Genomic DNA, 14,520 nt, shown 5'->3' with positions numbered 1-14,520 from the left:
GAGCGCGAGAGGGGGAGGGGATTGGGAGGTCGTTGTGTTTAGTTTAGGAATCCCGGTATTTAGAGAGCGCACAATTTTAACATAAAGTTTTGCAAGTTTTGTTTTTCTTTTTTTTTTTTTTTTGGGAAATTTTGAACCCAAAGCAAACTGACATAGTTTCTGAATGCCAATGAGGAAAATCGAAAAATGAGAAAAGAGGAAAAAACACGTGGAATTTAGCAAAACTAACACATTTAGGGTTCAAATGATTAGAGAGTTTTGGAATGAGTTTTGTTTTCTTTAAGAAATGCTTAGATAGGTCAATGAATTTTAAAGGGGTTGAAAAGGAAATAGAAAATAACGACAGGATTCAAAAAAATCAAAACAAAATTTTCGACAAAAAAAAAAAACTTCCATAGAAAATTTTTTCGATCCGATAATTTCGTTAGAAAAATTTTCTCGACTAGTCGAAAATGATTTCGTTAGAAAATTTTTTGCGATCCGATCGAAAATAATTTCCATAGGAAATTTTTGCGACTAGTCGAAAATAATTTCCATAGGAAATTTTTGCGACTAGTCGAAAATAATTTCCATAGGAAATTTTTGCGACTAGTCGAAAATAATTTCTATAGGAAATTTTTGCGATCCGATCGAAAATAATTTCTATAGGAAATTTTTGCGACTAGTCGAAAATAATTTCTATAGGAAATTTTTGCGACTAGTCGAAAATAATTTCTATAGGAAATTTTTGCGACTAGTCGAAAATAATTTCTATAGGAAATTTTTGCGACTAGTCGAAAATAATTTCTATAGGAAATTTTTGCGACTAGTCGAAAATAATTTCTATAGGAAATTTTTGCGACTAGTCGAAAATAATTTCTATAGGAAATTTTTGCGACTAGTCGAAAATAATTTCTATAGGAAATTTTTGCGACTAGTCGAAAATAATTTCTATAGGAAATTTTTGCGACTAGTCGAAAATAATTTCTATAGGAAATTTTTGCGACTAGTCGAAAATAATTTCTATAGGAAATTTTTGCGACTAGTCGAAAATAATTTCGTTAAAAATTGTTTGCGACTAGTCGAAAATAATTTCGTTAGAAATTGTTTGCGACTAGTCGAAAATAATTTCGATAGAAATTGTTTGCGACTAGTCGAAAATAATTTCGTTAGAAAATTTTTTGGCGACTAGTCGAAAATAATTTGGTTAGAAAATTTCTTGGCGACTAGTCGAAAATAATTTCGTTAGAAAATTTTTTGGCGACTAGTCGAAAATAATTTCGTTAGAAAATTTTGTGTAATTTTCTATGGAAATTATTTTCGATCGGATCGAAAAAAATTTTCTATGGAAATTATTTTCGATCGGATCGAAAAAAATTTTCTATGGAAATTATTTTCGATCGGATCGAAAAAAAATTTCTATGGAAATTATTTTCGTTCGGATCGCGAAAATTTTCTAGGAAATTATTTTCGATTGGATCAAAAAAATTTTCTAACGAAATTATTTTCGACTAGTCGAAAATAATATCTATAGGAAATTTTTGCGACTAGTCGAAAATAATTTCTATAGGAAATTTTTGCGACTAGTCGAAAATAATTTCCATAGAAAATTTTTTGCGACTAGTCGAAAATAATTTCCGTAGAAAATTTTTTCGATCCGATCGAAAATAATTTCTATAGAAAATTTTTTCGATCCGATCGAAAATAATTTCTATAGAAAATTTTTTGCGATCCGGTCGAAAATAATTTCTATAGAAAATTTTTTGCGATCCGGTCGAAAATAATTTCTATAGAAAATTTTTTGCGATCCGGTCGAAAATTATTTCTATAGAAAATTTTTTGCGATCCGGTCGAAAATTATTTCTATAGAAAATTTTTTGCGATCCGGTCGAAAATAATTTCTATGGAAAATTTTTTGCGATCCGGTCGAAAATAATTTCGTTAGAAAATTTTTTGCGATCCGGTCGAAAATAATTTCTATAGAAAATTTTTTGCGATCCGGTCGAAAATAATTTCTATAGGAAATTTTTGCGACTAGTCGAAAATAATTTCTATAGGAAATTTTTGCGACTAGTCGAAAATAATTTCTATAGGAAATTTTTGCGACTAGTCGAAAATAATTTCTATAGGAAATTTTTGCGACTAGTCGAAAATAATTTCTATAGGAAATTTTTCGCGACTAGTCGAAAATAATTTCTATAGGAAATTTTTGCGACTAGTCGAAAATAATTTCGTTAGAAAATTTTTCGCGACTAGTCGAAAATAATTTCGTTAGAAAATTTTTCGCGACTAGTCGAAAATAATTTCGTTATAGAATTTTTGCTATCCGAACGAAAATAATTTCCATAGAAAATTTTTTGCGATCCGATCGAAAATAATTTCGTTAGAAAATTTTTGCGATCCGGTCGAAAATAATTTGGTTAGAAAATTTTTCGCGACTGGACGAAAATAATTTCGTTAGAAAATTTTTGCGACTCGTCGAAAATAATTTCGTTAGTAAATTTTTTCGATCCGATCGAAAATAATTTCGTTAGTAAATTTTTTCGATCCGATCGAAAATAATTTCTTTAGTAAATTTTTTCGATCCGATCGAAAATAATTTCGTTAGTAAATTTTTTCGATCCGATCGAAAATAATTTCGTTAGTAAATTTTTTCGATCCGATCGAAAATAATTTCGTTAGTAAATTTTTTCGATCCGATCGAAAATAATTTCGTTAGTAAATTTTTTCGATCCGATCGAAAATAATTTCTATAAAATTTCGAAAATAATTTCGTTAGAAAATTTTTGCGACCAGTCGAAAATAATTTTGTTAGAAAATTTTTCGCGACCAGTCGAAAATAATTTCGTTAGAAAATTTTTCGCGACCAGTTGAAAATAATTTCGTTAGAAAATTTTTCGCGACCAGTCGAAAATAATTTCGTTAGAAAATTTTTCGCGACCAGTCGAAAATAATTTCGTTAGAAAATTTTTCGCGACTTAGTCGAAAATAATTTCGTTAGAAAATTTTTCGCGACTAGTCGAAAATAATTTCGTTAGAAAATTTTTCTGCGACTGGTCGAAAATAATTTCGTTAGAAAATTTCGACTAGTCGAAAATAATTTCGTTAGAAATTTTTTCGCAACTAGTCGAAAATAATTTAAATAAATTTTTTTTCAACTTTGTTGTTGTTTGTTTTTTGTTATTAGAACCTTCTTGTTCGTTCGTTGGCTGCTCTGGAGAATTGGTTCCTTTGAGTTTTTTCTTTTGTTATTTTTTTTTTAATTTAAATGAAAAATACCATATCTTGAAATTTTGTTAATACCGTTTTCCCATTGCTTTTTTCCTATCTTCCAGGTGCTTTTTGACTGTTTGGAACATTTTTTAAAAACTTACGTTAAAACGTTGTTGATACTTATTAATATTTGTTTTATTTTATTAAAATAATAATAATAACAAAATAAAAAACCAAAAAAAAAAAAAAGAACAAAAACGTAAAATTGTCACAACCAAACCAACACCTAACCGAAATTCCCAGTCGAACCAAAAACAGGAAGAACTCTCCTTAAAAACAACAACTCCCCGTTAATACAAAAACAAAAATTCAAAATCAAGAACTTTTTAGGAACAAAGTGCAATTTTGTTTTAAGTTTCAAATACATATGATTTAAAAAAAAAAAAAATAAAACCAACAACTTTCAGTTCCGAAAAAAAAGAAAAACGAAATAAAATAGCAACAACAAAAATAGTAACTTTTCATTTTCAGTTCAAAAACAAAAGCAAAAAAAAAAAACCACAAAAAGAATATTTTTAGTTTTATTTCTCAAAATTTAACAAACAAAATTCAAAACAACAACAAAAAAATTTGGAAACCAACAACAACAACAACAAAACTCAAATCAACTACAGCAACAAACTACAACAAACAAAAGGAAATAAGGAACCCCCAGCAGCAATAAACAGAAAAACCAAAACAACAACAACAACAATAACACAACAATAAACCGTAACAATAAAATAAGCAAATAAAACAAACAACAAAACAAGTAACACAAAAAAGTAACGAAATAAAACAAAAACCAAAACCAAGCAACAACAACAACAACAACAACAAGAAAAACCAATCCAAATCCCTCTACTTCTCCTCAATAACAAAGCAACAACAAAAACTAATTAAATAAATAATAAAGCAACAACAACAACAACCGATCAATCAAATCCCCCTCCTCCACAACTCCAACTGAAGCAGCAACAACAACAAAATAATAATAAAAATAACATTCACTACAACAACAACAACAACAAAAATAGTAACGAATCTTAAAAAAAATTTCGGAACTTCAAACACAAATTCAACATTTTATGCAGTAAAATAGTTAACAACAACAATAATAATAAAAAAAAACTAATAGCCAAACAACAACAAAACGGAAACTCACCGCCAAAAAATAAAAACAACTCCCAAACTCTGTCAAAATCCAAATCCAAAGAAATAAACCGTCAAAATTCAAAAAACAAAAAAAAAATAGCCAAAATTTGTTAAATTTTACGAGAGAAAGCCATAGTCGAAATTTTTGAATTTTTGTAAGACTAGCAGCCCCCAACCTCCCCCACCCCGGAACTCACAACGAATTTCAAATTCAAAAGTCCAGAATTCCGATTCATGGTCATGGTGAAATATTCGGTGAAACTGACTAACTAACTCAGAACTAAATATGATTTGTCAAATTCTAAGTTTGTGATTTCGTTTCAACACAAAAACCAACCAAACAACAAAAACAAAAAAAAATGTTTCTTTAAAAACACGTCAAAATCAGCACAGCAGCACAGTGTTCTGAACTTGAAAACCAAAAAAAAAACAAACACTCGAAAGCGATAATAATTTGCAAGCAAACCAAAAAAACGTTTCTGAATAACGCCAGCGTGAGAAATCTAGAATCCAAAAAAAAAACAAGGATCACAAAAACAATTTTGAAAACAAGGAAAAAAATTCCAATACTCCTTTCAAGGGCATCAAGCCGGAAATTTCTTCAGAGAAAATAGAAGGAAAAACCCCAAAAATTCATTCAAAATAATAAGAAAAAAAATCAAATCCAAAATTACAATTTTGGCCAAGGCAAGAAATTCAAAAAAAAAAAAAAAAAACAACAAATTTTTGTCAAAAAAAAAAAAAATACAAAAAACCAAAATCTTCCGCGAAAGGAAAAAGTTTTGAAAAAAATCACCCTCTGAACATTTTGTGTGCAAAGCAAAAAAAAAAAAAACAAATTCATAAAATTATTATAATTATCATCAGAAAAACAAAAATATATTCTAAGATATTAATTATTAAAAAAACAAAAACACACACAAATTATGATATAAATGAATGTCTCATAAAATAAAAAAAAAACCAAAAACAAAAACAAAACATTTTACTGCATTAAAATTAAAAAAAAAAGCAAAATAAAAATAAAAATTAAATAAAAACAAAAAAAAGGAGAACTCAACACTTCGAAAAAAAAAAATATTCAAAATTTTCGTTTTTGGCCCATTATCTAAACCCCCAAAAAACAAACAAAACAATCGTCCATTGCTGTTAACTACATCCGAGGGCATAAGTAATATCAGCTCTGAAAATTCGGAAAAAATACAATACTGCAATTTTTGGCTCTAAAACCAAATTTTCAACAACGCCAAGGACAACTTCAAACAAAAGGTAAGCTTTCATTGTAGAAATAAGACCCTAGCTTGCGTTTGGACTGAGATTTTGTTCAAAGTAAATATTCACCGAAAGGAACGAATAGTTGGAACTCTATCATGAAGGCTCAATTATTGTTCAATGAAAATTCGAAATAACAATTTGAAAAGCAAAAAAAAAAAAAAAAAACAGTAAAGAAAGTCCTAAAGTCGGGGCCGGGGCCGATTTTATGATACCCTACACCACTTTGCTAATTTAGTTGAGCTCCACTTAATAATTAAAAGTTTTTTTATGGGAGAATTCAATCATACACGCCATGATTATAATTATAATTTAAAGTTCCGAAGGACTAAATATGCCAAAGCATTTGTATCTTTTAAATTCGGACTTGTATTGGCCATTTGGTGCAAAATTAATTTGAAATCAGATAAAGATATATATAGGGGAACTATATCCAAATCGGAACCGATCTCGATAAAATTTGGCAAAGATATTTTTGAGCTGTATTTGATATATTTCCCTGAATATCGTTGTTACAGAGTGCATATAACGGCTGCGGAGGACAAAAATAACAAATCGGATGAACAATATATATGGGAGCTATAGCTATATCTGAACCGATTTCCATCAAATTTGGCATACTACCTTCTAGACTAAATTCGGTCGTAAGTGCCAAATTCCATCCCATTTGGACAAATATTAGACGTTTGGTGTACAATCAAAGGTAAATCGGACGAAGTTATATGTGGGAGCTATATCCAAATCTAAACCGATCTTCACCAAATTTGAAATACTAGCTTCTACACTCAATTCGGTCGTAAGTGCCAAATTTCATCCAATTTGGACAAATATTAGACGTTTGGTGCACAATCAAAGGTAAATCGGACGAAGTTATATATAGGGGAGCTATATCCAAATCCGAACCGATCTCCATAAAATTTGGCACAGATATTTCTGAGCTGTATTTGATATATTTTCCCAAATATTGTTGTTACAGAGTGCATATTACGGCTGCGGAGGACAAAAATAACAAATCGGATGAACAATATATATATATGGGAGCTATAGCTATATCTGAACCGATCTTTACCAAATTTGACATACTAGCTTCTAGACTCAATTCGGTTGTATGTGCCAAATTCCATCCCATTTGGACAAATATTAGACGTTTGGTGCACAATAAAAGGTAAATCGGACGAAGTTATATATGGGAGCTATCTGCTAAATCTGAACCGATCTCGATAAAATTTAGCAAAGCTATTTCTGAGCTGCATTTGATATATTTCCCCAAATATTGTTGTTACAGAGTGCATATTACGGCTGCGGAGGACACAAATAACAAATCGGATGAACAATATATATGGGAGCTATAGCTATATCTGAACCGATTTCGATCAAATTTTGCATACTTATTTTCAGGTCTAGTTGAGTTGTATGTGCAAAATTTCATACTATTCGGGCTGATATTACACGTTTGGTGCACAATAAAAGGCAAATCGGACGAAGATATATATGGGAGCTATCTGCTAAATCTGAACCGATCTCGATAAAATTTAGCAAATGTATTTCTGAGCTGAATTTGATATATTTCCCCAAATATTCTGGTTACAGAGTTCATATTACGGCTGTGGAGGACAAAAATAACAAATCGGATGAACAATATATATGGGAGCTATAGCTATATCTGAACCGATTTCGATCAAATTTGGCATACTTATTTTCAGGCCTAATTTGGTTGTATGTGCAAAATGTCATACTATTCGGGCTGATATTACACGTTTGGTGCACAATAAAAGGCAAATCGGACGAAGATATATATGGGAGCTATATCTAAATTTTGACCGATTTTCTCCAATTTCAATAGGGTTCGTCCTTGGGCCAAACAAATGTTGTTTGCAAAGTTTCATCTCAATCGGATAATAAATGCGACCTGCATTTTGTTCACAAGAATACATGGACAGACGGACGGACAGACTGACATGCATAAATCAACTCAGAAAGTGATTCTATGCAGATCATCAAACGGAACTATGGGTCTATCTCGTTTCCTTTTGCCTGTTACAAACAAATGCACAAAGACATAATACCCTGACCACCTTGTGATGTAGGGTATAAACATGTTAAAAAGCAGTAAGTTCGAACTTGGAATATCCTCCACAATTGGGAACGAATTTGGAAATTTTCAAAAAGTAAAATCCTTAAATAATTCTGTTAAAATTTTAAAAATACCGAATATAGCCATTATATTGGTGTCTATACGACGTGGACCCACACAGGCATTGTTTGTCATAAGTCATTACCAAATTCAAATTCGAAACTTGAAATAAACGGTGAATAATGTAGCTAAAATCATCAAAATATCGTATACAGGCAGGTAGCGTTATACCGGTGCTGTGCGAAGACCTGGACCAGCATAGACAATTTTCTGCCATAGGCTATAGCATCCATTACGAACGTCAAATACGATATTTCAAAAAAAATTGTACCTAAGCTCATCAAAATACCGAATATAAGGAGGTACTGGTATGTGGGGCCTATACGAAGACCTGGACCTGCATAGACAATTTTCTGTCACGGACTGTAGTTTCCGCTATGAACTATAAATGCGTAATTTGAAAAAATTCCGGTGAATAATGTCGCCAAAATCATCAAAATCCCGAATATCGGGAGGTACCGTTATATGGGGGCTATACGAAGACGTGGACCTGCACAGACAATTTTCTGTCTTAGGCTGTAGTTTCCATTGCGAACTTCAAATACCAAATTTTAAACAATTCCGGTAAATAATGTCGCTAAAATCATCAAAATACCGAATATCAGGAGGTATCGTTATATGGGGGCTATACGAAGACGTGGACCTGCACAGACAATTTTCTGTGTTAGGCTGTAGTTTCCATTGCGAACTTCAAATACCAAATTTTAAACAATTCCGGTGAATAATGTCGCTAAAATCATCAAAATACCGAATATCGGGAGGTACCGTTATATGGGGGCTATATGAAAACGTGGACCTACATGGCCTATTTACGAACTTATCCTGCCTGCTGAAAAAATATACATGTGTGCAAAATTTTAGCCTTCTATACCAATTCGTTCGAAAGATAGCGTGATTACAACAGAAAGACGGACAGACAGACGGACATCGCTAAATCGACTTAGAATTTTACGCTGATCAAGATCATAGTATGGTGGAGGGTATAACAAGTTAAAAAGTATCCGTCGGTTTTGCCGGCAGATGTTTACCCTCAGCCCATATCATCGTCATCATCATCAGTTTTAGTATCATCATCAGTTTTAGTAAGAAAATTCAGATCCGCTCCAACAGTTCGTGTTAGGCCATTTTATACCCTACACCACAAGGTGGTCAGGGTATTATGTCTTGACACCAAACGTGTAATATCAGTCCGAATAGTATGGAATTGTGCACATACAACCAAATTAGGCCTGAAAATAAGTATGCCAAATTTGATCGAAATCGGTTCAGATATAGCTATAGCTCCCATATATATTGTTCATCCGATTTATTATTTTTGTACTCCGCAGCCGTAATATGAACTCTGTAACCAGAATATTTGGGGAAATATATCAAATGCAGCTCAGAAATACATTTGCTAAATTTTATCGTGATCGGTTCAGATTTGAATATAACTCCCCTATATATAACTTCGTCCGATTTACTTTTTGTTGTGCACCAAACGTCTAATATTTGTCCAAATGGGATGGAATTTGGCACTTACGACCGAATTGAGTCTAGAAGCTAGTATGTCAAATTTGGTGAAGATCGGTCCGGATATAGCTATAGCTTCCATATATACTCTTCTTCCGATTTGTTATATTTGTTACCCACAGCCGTAATATGCACTCCGTAACGACGATTTTCAGCGAAATATATCAAATACAGCTTAGAAATATCTTTGCCAAATTTTATCGAGATCGGTTCCGATTTGGATATAGCTTCCATATATAACTTAGTCCGATTTACATTTTATTGTACACCAAATGTCTAATATTTGTCCAAATCGGATGGAATTTGGCACCTAGGATCGAATTTAGTCTAGAAGCTAGTATGTCAAATTTGGTGAAGATCGGTTCAGATATAGCTATAGCTCCCATTTATACTCTTCTTCCGATTTGTTATTTTTGTCCTCCACAGCCGTAATATGAACTCTGTAACAACACAGTATTTGCGGAAAAATATCAAATACAGCTCAGAAATACCTTTGCTAAATTTTATCGAGATCGGTTCAGATTTGGATATAGCTCCCATATATAACTTCGTCCGATTTACTTTTTGTTGTGCACCAAACGTCTAATATTTGTCCAAATGGGATGGAATTTGGCATATACGACCGAATTAAGTATAGAAGCTAGTATGTCAAATTTGGTGAAGATCGTTTCAGATATAGCTATAGCTCCCACATATATACTCTTCTTCCGATTTGTTATATTTGTTACCCACAGCTGTAATATGCACTCCGTAACGACGATTTTCAGCGAAATATATCAAATACAGCTCAGAAATATCTTTGCCAAATTTTATCGAGATCGGTTCCGATGTGGATATAGCTTCCATGTATAACTTCGTCCGATTTACTTTTTGTTGTGCACCAAACGTCTAATATTTGTCCAAATGGGATGGAATTTGGCATATACGACCGAATTAAGTATAGAAGCTAGTATGTCAAATTTGGTGAAGATCGGTTCAGATATAGCTATAGCTCCCACTTATATTCTCTTCTTCCGATTTGTTATATTTGTTAGCCACAGCTGTAATATGCACTCCGTAACGACGATTTTTAGCGAAATATATCAAATACAGCTCAGAAATATCTTTGCCAAATTTTATCGAGATCGGTTCAGATTTGGATATAGCTGCCATATATAACTTCGTCCGATTTACATTTTGTTGTGCACCAAACGTCTAATATTTGTCCAAATGGCATGGAATTTGGCACTTACGACCGAATTGAGTCTAGAAGCTAGTATGTCAAATTTGGTGAAGATCGTTTCAGATATAGCTATAGCTCCCACATATATACTCTTCTTCCGATTTGTTATATTTGTTACCCACAGCTGTAATATGCACTCCGTAACGACGATTTTCAGCGAAATATATCAAATACAGCTCAGAAATATCTTTGCCAAATTTTATCGAGATCGGTTCCGATTTGGATATAGCTCCCATATATATATCTTTATCCGATTTCAAATTAATTGTGCACCAAATGGGCAATGCAAGTCCGAATTTCGAAGATTTTAGTCCTTTGAACTTTAAGTGATAATTATAATCTTAACGTGTATGATTGAATTCTCCCATAAAAACTTTTAATGGTTATGCGGAGCTCTAGTAAATTAGCAAAGTGGTGTAGGGTATCATAAAATCGGCCCCGCCCGACTTTATGACTTTCTTTATTTTTTTTTTTTTTTTTTTTTTTTTTTTTTAAATATTAACACTTGATTGGTATATAGTAAAGGTATGGATGAAATATTTTCTCTCTTCTATCAATTTTTTTTTTCAAATATCCAAAAATTGATTTTTTCCAAAATATGTAGATATTGGGTCTGAAATTAGTATTTTTTTTTACCAATTGTTGACCATATTAAACAAGACAAGGGAGTGCTATAAAATTCTTTTGAAAATCGCTAGAAAAATTGTTTTCGATTTAAATTAAAAAAAAATTAATTAAAAAAATTAAACTGTTTTTAAATTATAATTATTAAAAAAATTAAATTAAATTATTAAAAAAAATTAATTAAAAAAATTAAACTGTTTTTAAATTATAATTATTAAAAAAATTAAATTAAATTATTAAAAAAAAAATTAATTAAAAAAATTAAACTGTTTTTAAATTATAATTATTAAAAGAATTAAATTATATAATTAAAAATTAAAATTAAAAATTAATTAATTAAAAAAAAATTAAATTAAAACCACACCCAATTAAAAAATAATATATATTTATGTATATCTATTTGATATTAATGCTCCCTAGAAGCATAATTTTGATTATGGAGGATCTCCCCTCAATAAATAAAATATTAAGATAAATATTTATATGTTTATATAAAACAAAAAAAATAAATAAAAATCGCGGAAATTAATTTATGTAAATCTATAAATGATGGGATAGGTGGCTGGGAGTTGCACTGGCACTTGCAAAGTGGTGTGAGCGGGCGAATTATGCTGATGAGCAGCATATTATCCTTTATGTGTCTCCACCTCATAAAAGCATATACATCAATACATATACATAATTATATACAATTTCTATTTACATATCAATTTTTTTTATGTATCTCTGCGTTTAATTGTCTCCCAGAAAAAAAAATACCTGCATCCCGTATTTTGGAAAAAGCCAAATGGCGTTTTCCCCTCAAAATATAAAAAAGTACAGTTACGTTGTCAATAAAAACGGGCTGATGCCAACTGATGCTGACGATTTGGTGCGTACTGTCTGTTGGCGTTTGTTTTTTTTTTTTTTTTTTTTTTTTGGGGGGGGGGGGGGGGGTTGCTTTTGGTTGGGAGTTCGATGCAGACCACAATTTCTGCCACTTTGCCGGATTTTTTGTTTTACATTTTTGGAAACGCAATTTTTTTGACCATTGCCAACGCATCAGCAAATGGAAGCTGATGACCACAGCCGGCTGCAGTTTGAACTCCCATTTGGAAAAAAATATAAAACCGTCCTGGCTGATGATTTCTCCATCCAATTGAAAAATAAAAAATTATAAAAATCTCAACACCCCCCCCCCCAAAAAAAAAAAAATCTTAACTCATTATCCCTCATGTATGGAACTCCTGGGTGCGTAGACCTACCCCCCTCCCCACTCTTTATTACCGAACAACCATTGTGTCTGTTTATATGGGCTTATATGGTTCGGCCACCTTAATGACATGTAAAACTTCCCCTGATGGCCACCCACACCCCCTCCCTCTCCCTTACTCCTGACCAATAATGACCACTCACATTGACCATTAACCAGTCCAGTCCAGTCTCATTCTGCAAACGAGTTAAAGTCAAAAGGGGGTTGTTTGTTCGATGATGATAAGCCTACTGTCTGCCATGGCTACTGGCATCAGCAGCCGCAGCAGCAGCAGAGAAACAATGTATATCCTTTGGGTGTCATCCTACCAGACCATATGCATATGTGGAAATTTTGGGCAGAGCCCTGACATTACCAAAAAAATGCATTCTTATGCATTCAGCCTTTGCGAGATGATGTGCATCAGTAATAGGCCCAGCCAGCCATAAAAAAAAAACACACACACACACACACAAAATTGGGTGGACAATGATGCCGGACACTGCGAAGCATTCCACCACCCAACAACGTGGGCGACATGGACATGCGGCCAGGGTTAAACAGAAATAGTTATATACAATTTCAAATACATAGACACATATATGTACACACATATATATGTATGTAAATAATTTACCACTACATAAAAATCCAGCTGGATGCATTCTGAATGCATTGCCTGCAATTTTTTTGGGGAGTTTTTGCTTTAAAATATTTTTTTTTTTGGGTGGCCAAAATGGATGCAGTTTCTGTGGGGACACAACCCGAATAGGTGCTTATGTACACACATACGCAATACCTATGTATATCTCCACTTATATACATAACAATCCATTTGCATATACAGTATGGTATGGCCGAGCTCATCATTAATGATAACAACAACTTCACATAAATTGCTGCATCAGCCGGGCAGCAATAACATTGAGAATTTTAATTTGAGTTTTTAATTTCCGTTACGATGGATGGATGAATGGACGGCTGGTTGGGTTACCGGCCAGATAAAATGTCAGATGATTTTTTTGTTTGATTTTTTTTTTTGCCCCGCCGTTAAAGGATAATTGCAGTCGAGGTTATGAACAGGATTCATTTTGGTAATTTTGCATGATGTGCAATTGTCATTAAACTTATGTAAATTGTTGTATATATATAATAAATGATAATGTTTATTATTATATACAAGAGGAAATTAATAACACACACATATATACGCACACACACACATACATGGAAATTGCCATTTCCTGGAATTTTTTTCAAAAGTACAGTTTTTATTACGAATTTTAAATACAGAATTTTATTGACCAGCAAGCCTTTTCAAATGGCTAGGTAGCTAGGGGTGTAGAGCTGAGAGGTCATTGTTTGCTCTGACCACATTAACGACGAAAAAAAAATGGGAATTACATCAATGAAGCCCTTATCCATAATGAGCAGCAGTAGCAGGCTCAATTAAATGTGGCAAGATGAGGGGGCACCCCCGGGGAATAATTATTAATATTTGTTGGTGATTACAGCAGGGCATTTTGGAGGCAACTGTACTCGATGAACTTTCAATGGGAAATTAATAAATTGTTAATAGATATTTTAAATAAATTTTAAACCAGTAAAGAAAGTCCTAACGACGGGCGGGACCGACTTTATGATACCCAACACCACTTTGCTAATTTAGTAGAGCTCCACATAACAATTAAAAGTTTTTATGGGAGAATTTAATCATACACGCCATGATTATAATTATAATTTAAAGTTCCGAAGGACTAAATATGCCGAAGCATTTGTATCTTTTAAATTCGGACATGTATTGCCCATTTGGTGCACAATTAATTTGAAATCGGATAAAGATATATATGGGAGCTATATCCCATATCTGAACCGATCTCGATAAAATTTAGCAAAGGTATTTCTGAGCTGTATTTGATATATATATCCCTGAATATCGTTGTTACGGATGTGAGTAACAAATATAACAAATCGGATGAACAATATATGTGGGAGCTATAGCTATATCTGAACCGATCTTCACCAAATTTGGCATACTAGCTTCTATACTCAATTCGATTATATGTGCCAAATTCCATC

At 32.4% G+C, this 14,520-nt stretch overlaps 1 protein-coding gene across 4 annotated transcripts in view; it reads left to right on the top strand.

Annotated features, from left to right (window-relative positions):
• Positions 1 to 14,520, top strand: part of LOC101896562 (endothelial zinc finger protein induced by tumor necrosis factor alpha) — a 126,058-nt gene that overhangs the window by 14,075 nt on the left and 97,463 nt on the right. For all 4 annotated transcript variants that reach the window (XM_059129438.1, XM_059129437.1, XM_059129436.1 and 1 more), the window contains exon 2: positions 3,315 to 5,655. The gene's annotated coding sequence lies outside the window, so the exon portion shown is untranslated. The remainder of the gene's footprint in view (positions 1 to 3,314; positions 5,656 to 14,520) is intronic.

Source organism: Musca domestica, unplaced genomic scaffold (assembly GCF_030504385.1).
Source record: "Musca domestica strain aabys unplaced genomic scaffold, Musca_domestica.polishedcontigs.V.1.1 61, whole genome shotgun sequence".
Classification (NCBI taxonomy): domain Eukaryota; kingdom Metazoa; phylum Arthropoda; class Insecta; order Diptera; family Muscidae; genus Musca; species Musca domestica.
Note: the sequence above shows the minus strand (reverse complement) of the source record. Positions and strands in the feature narration are given on the sequence as shown.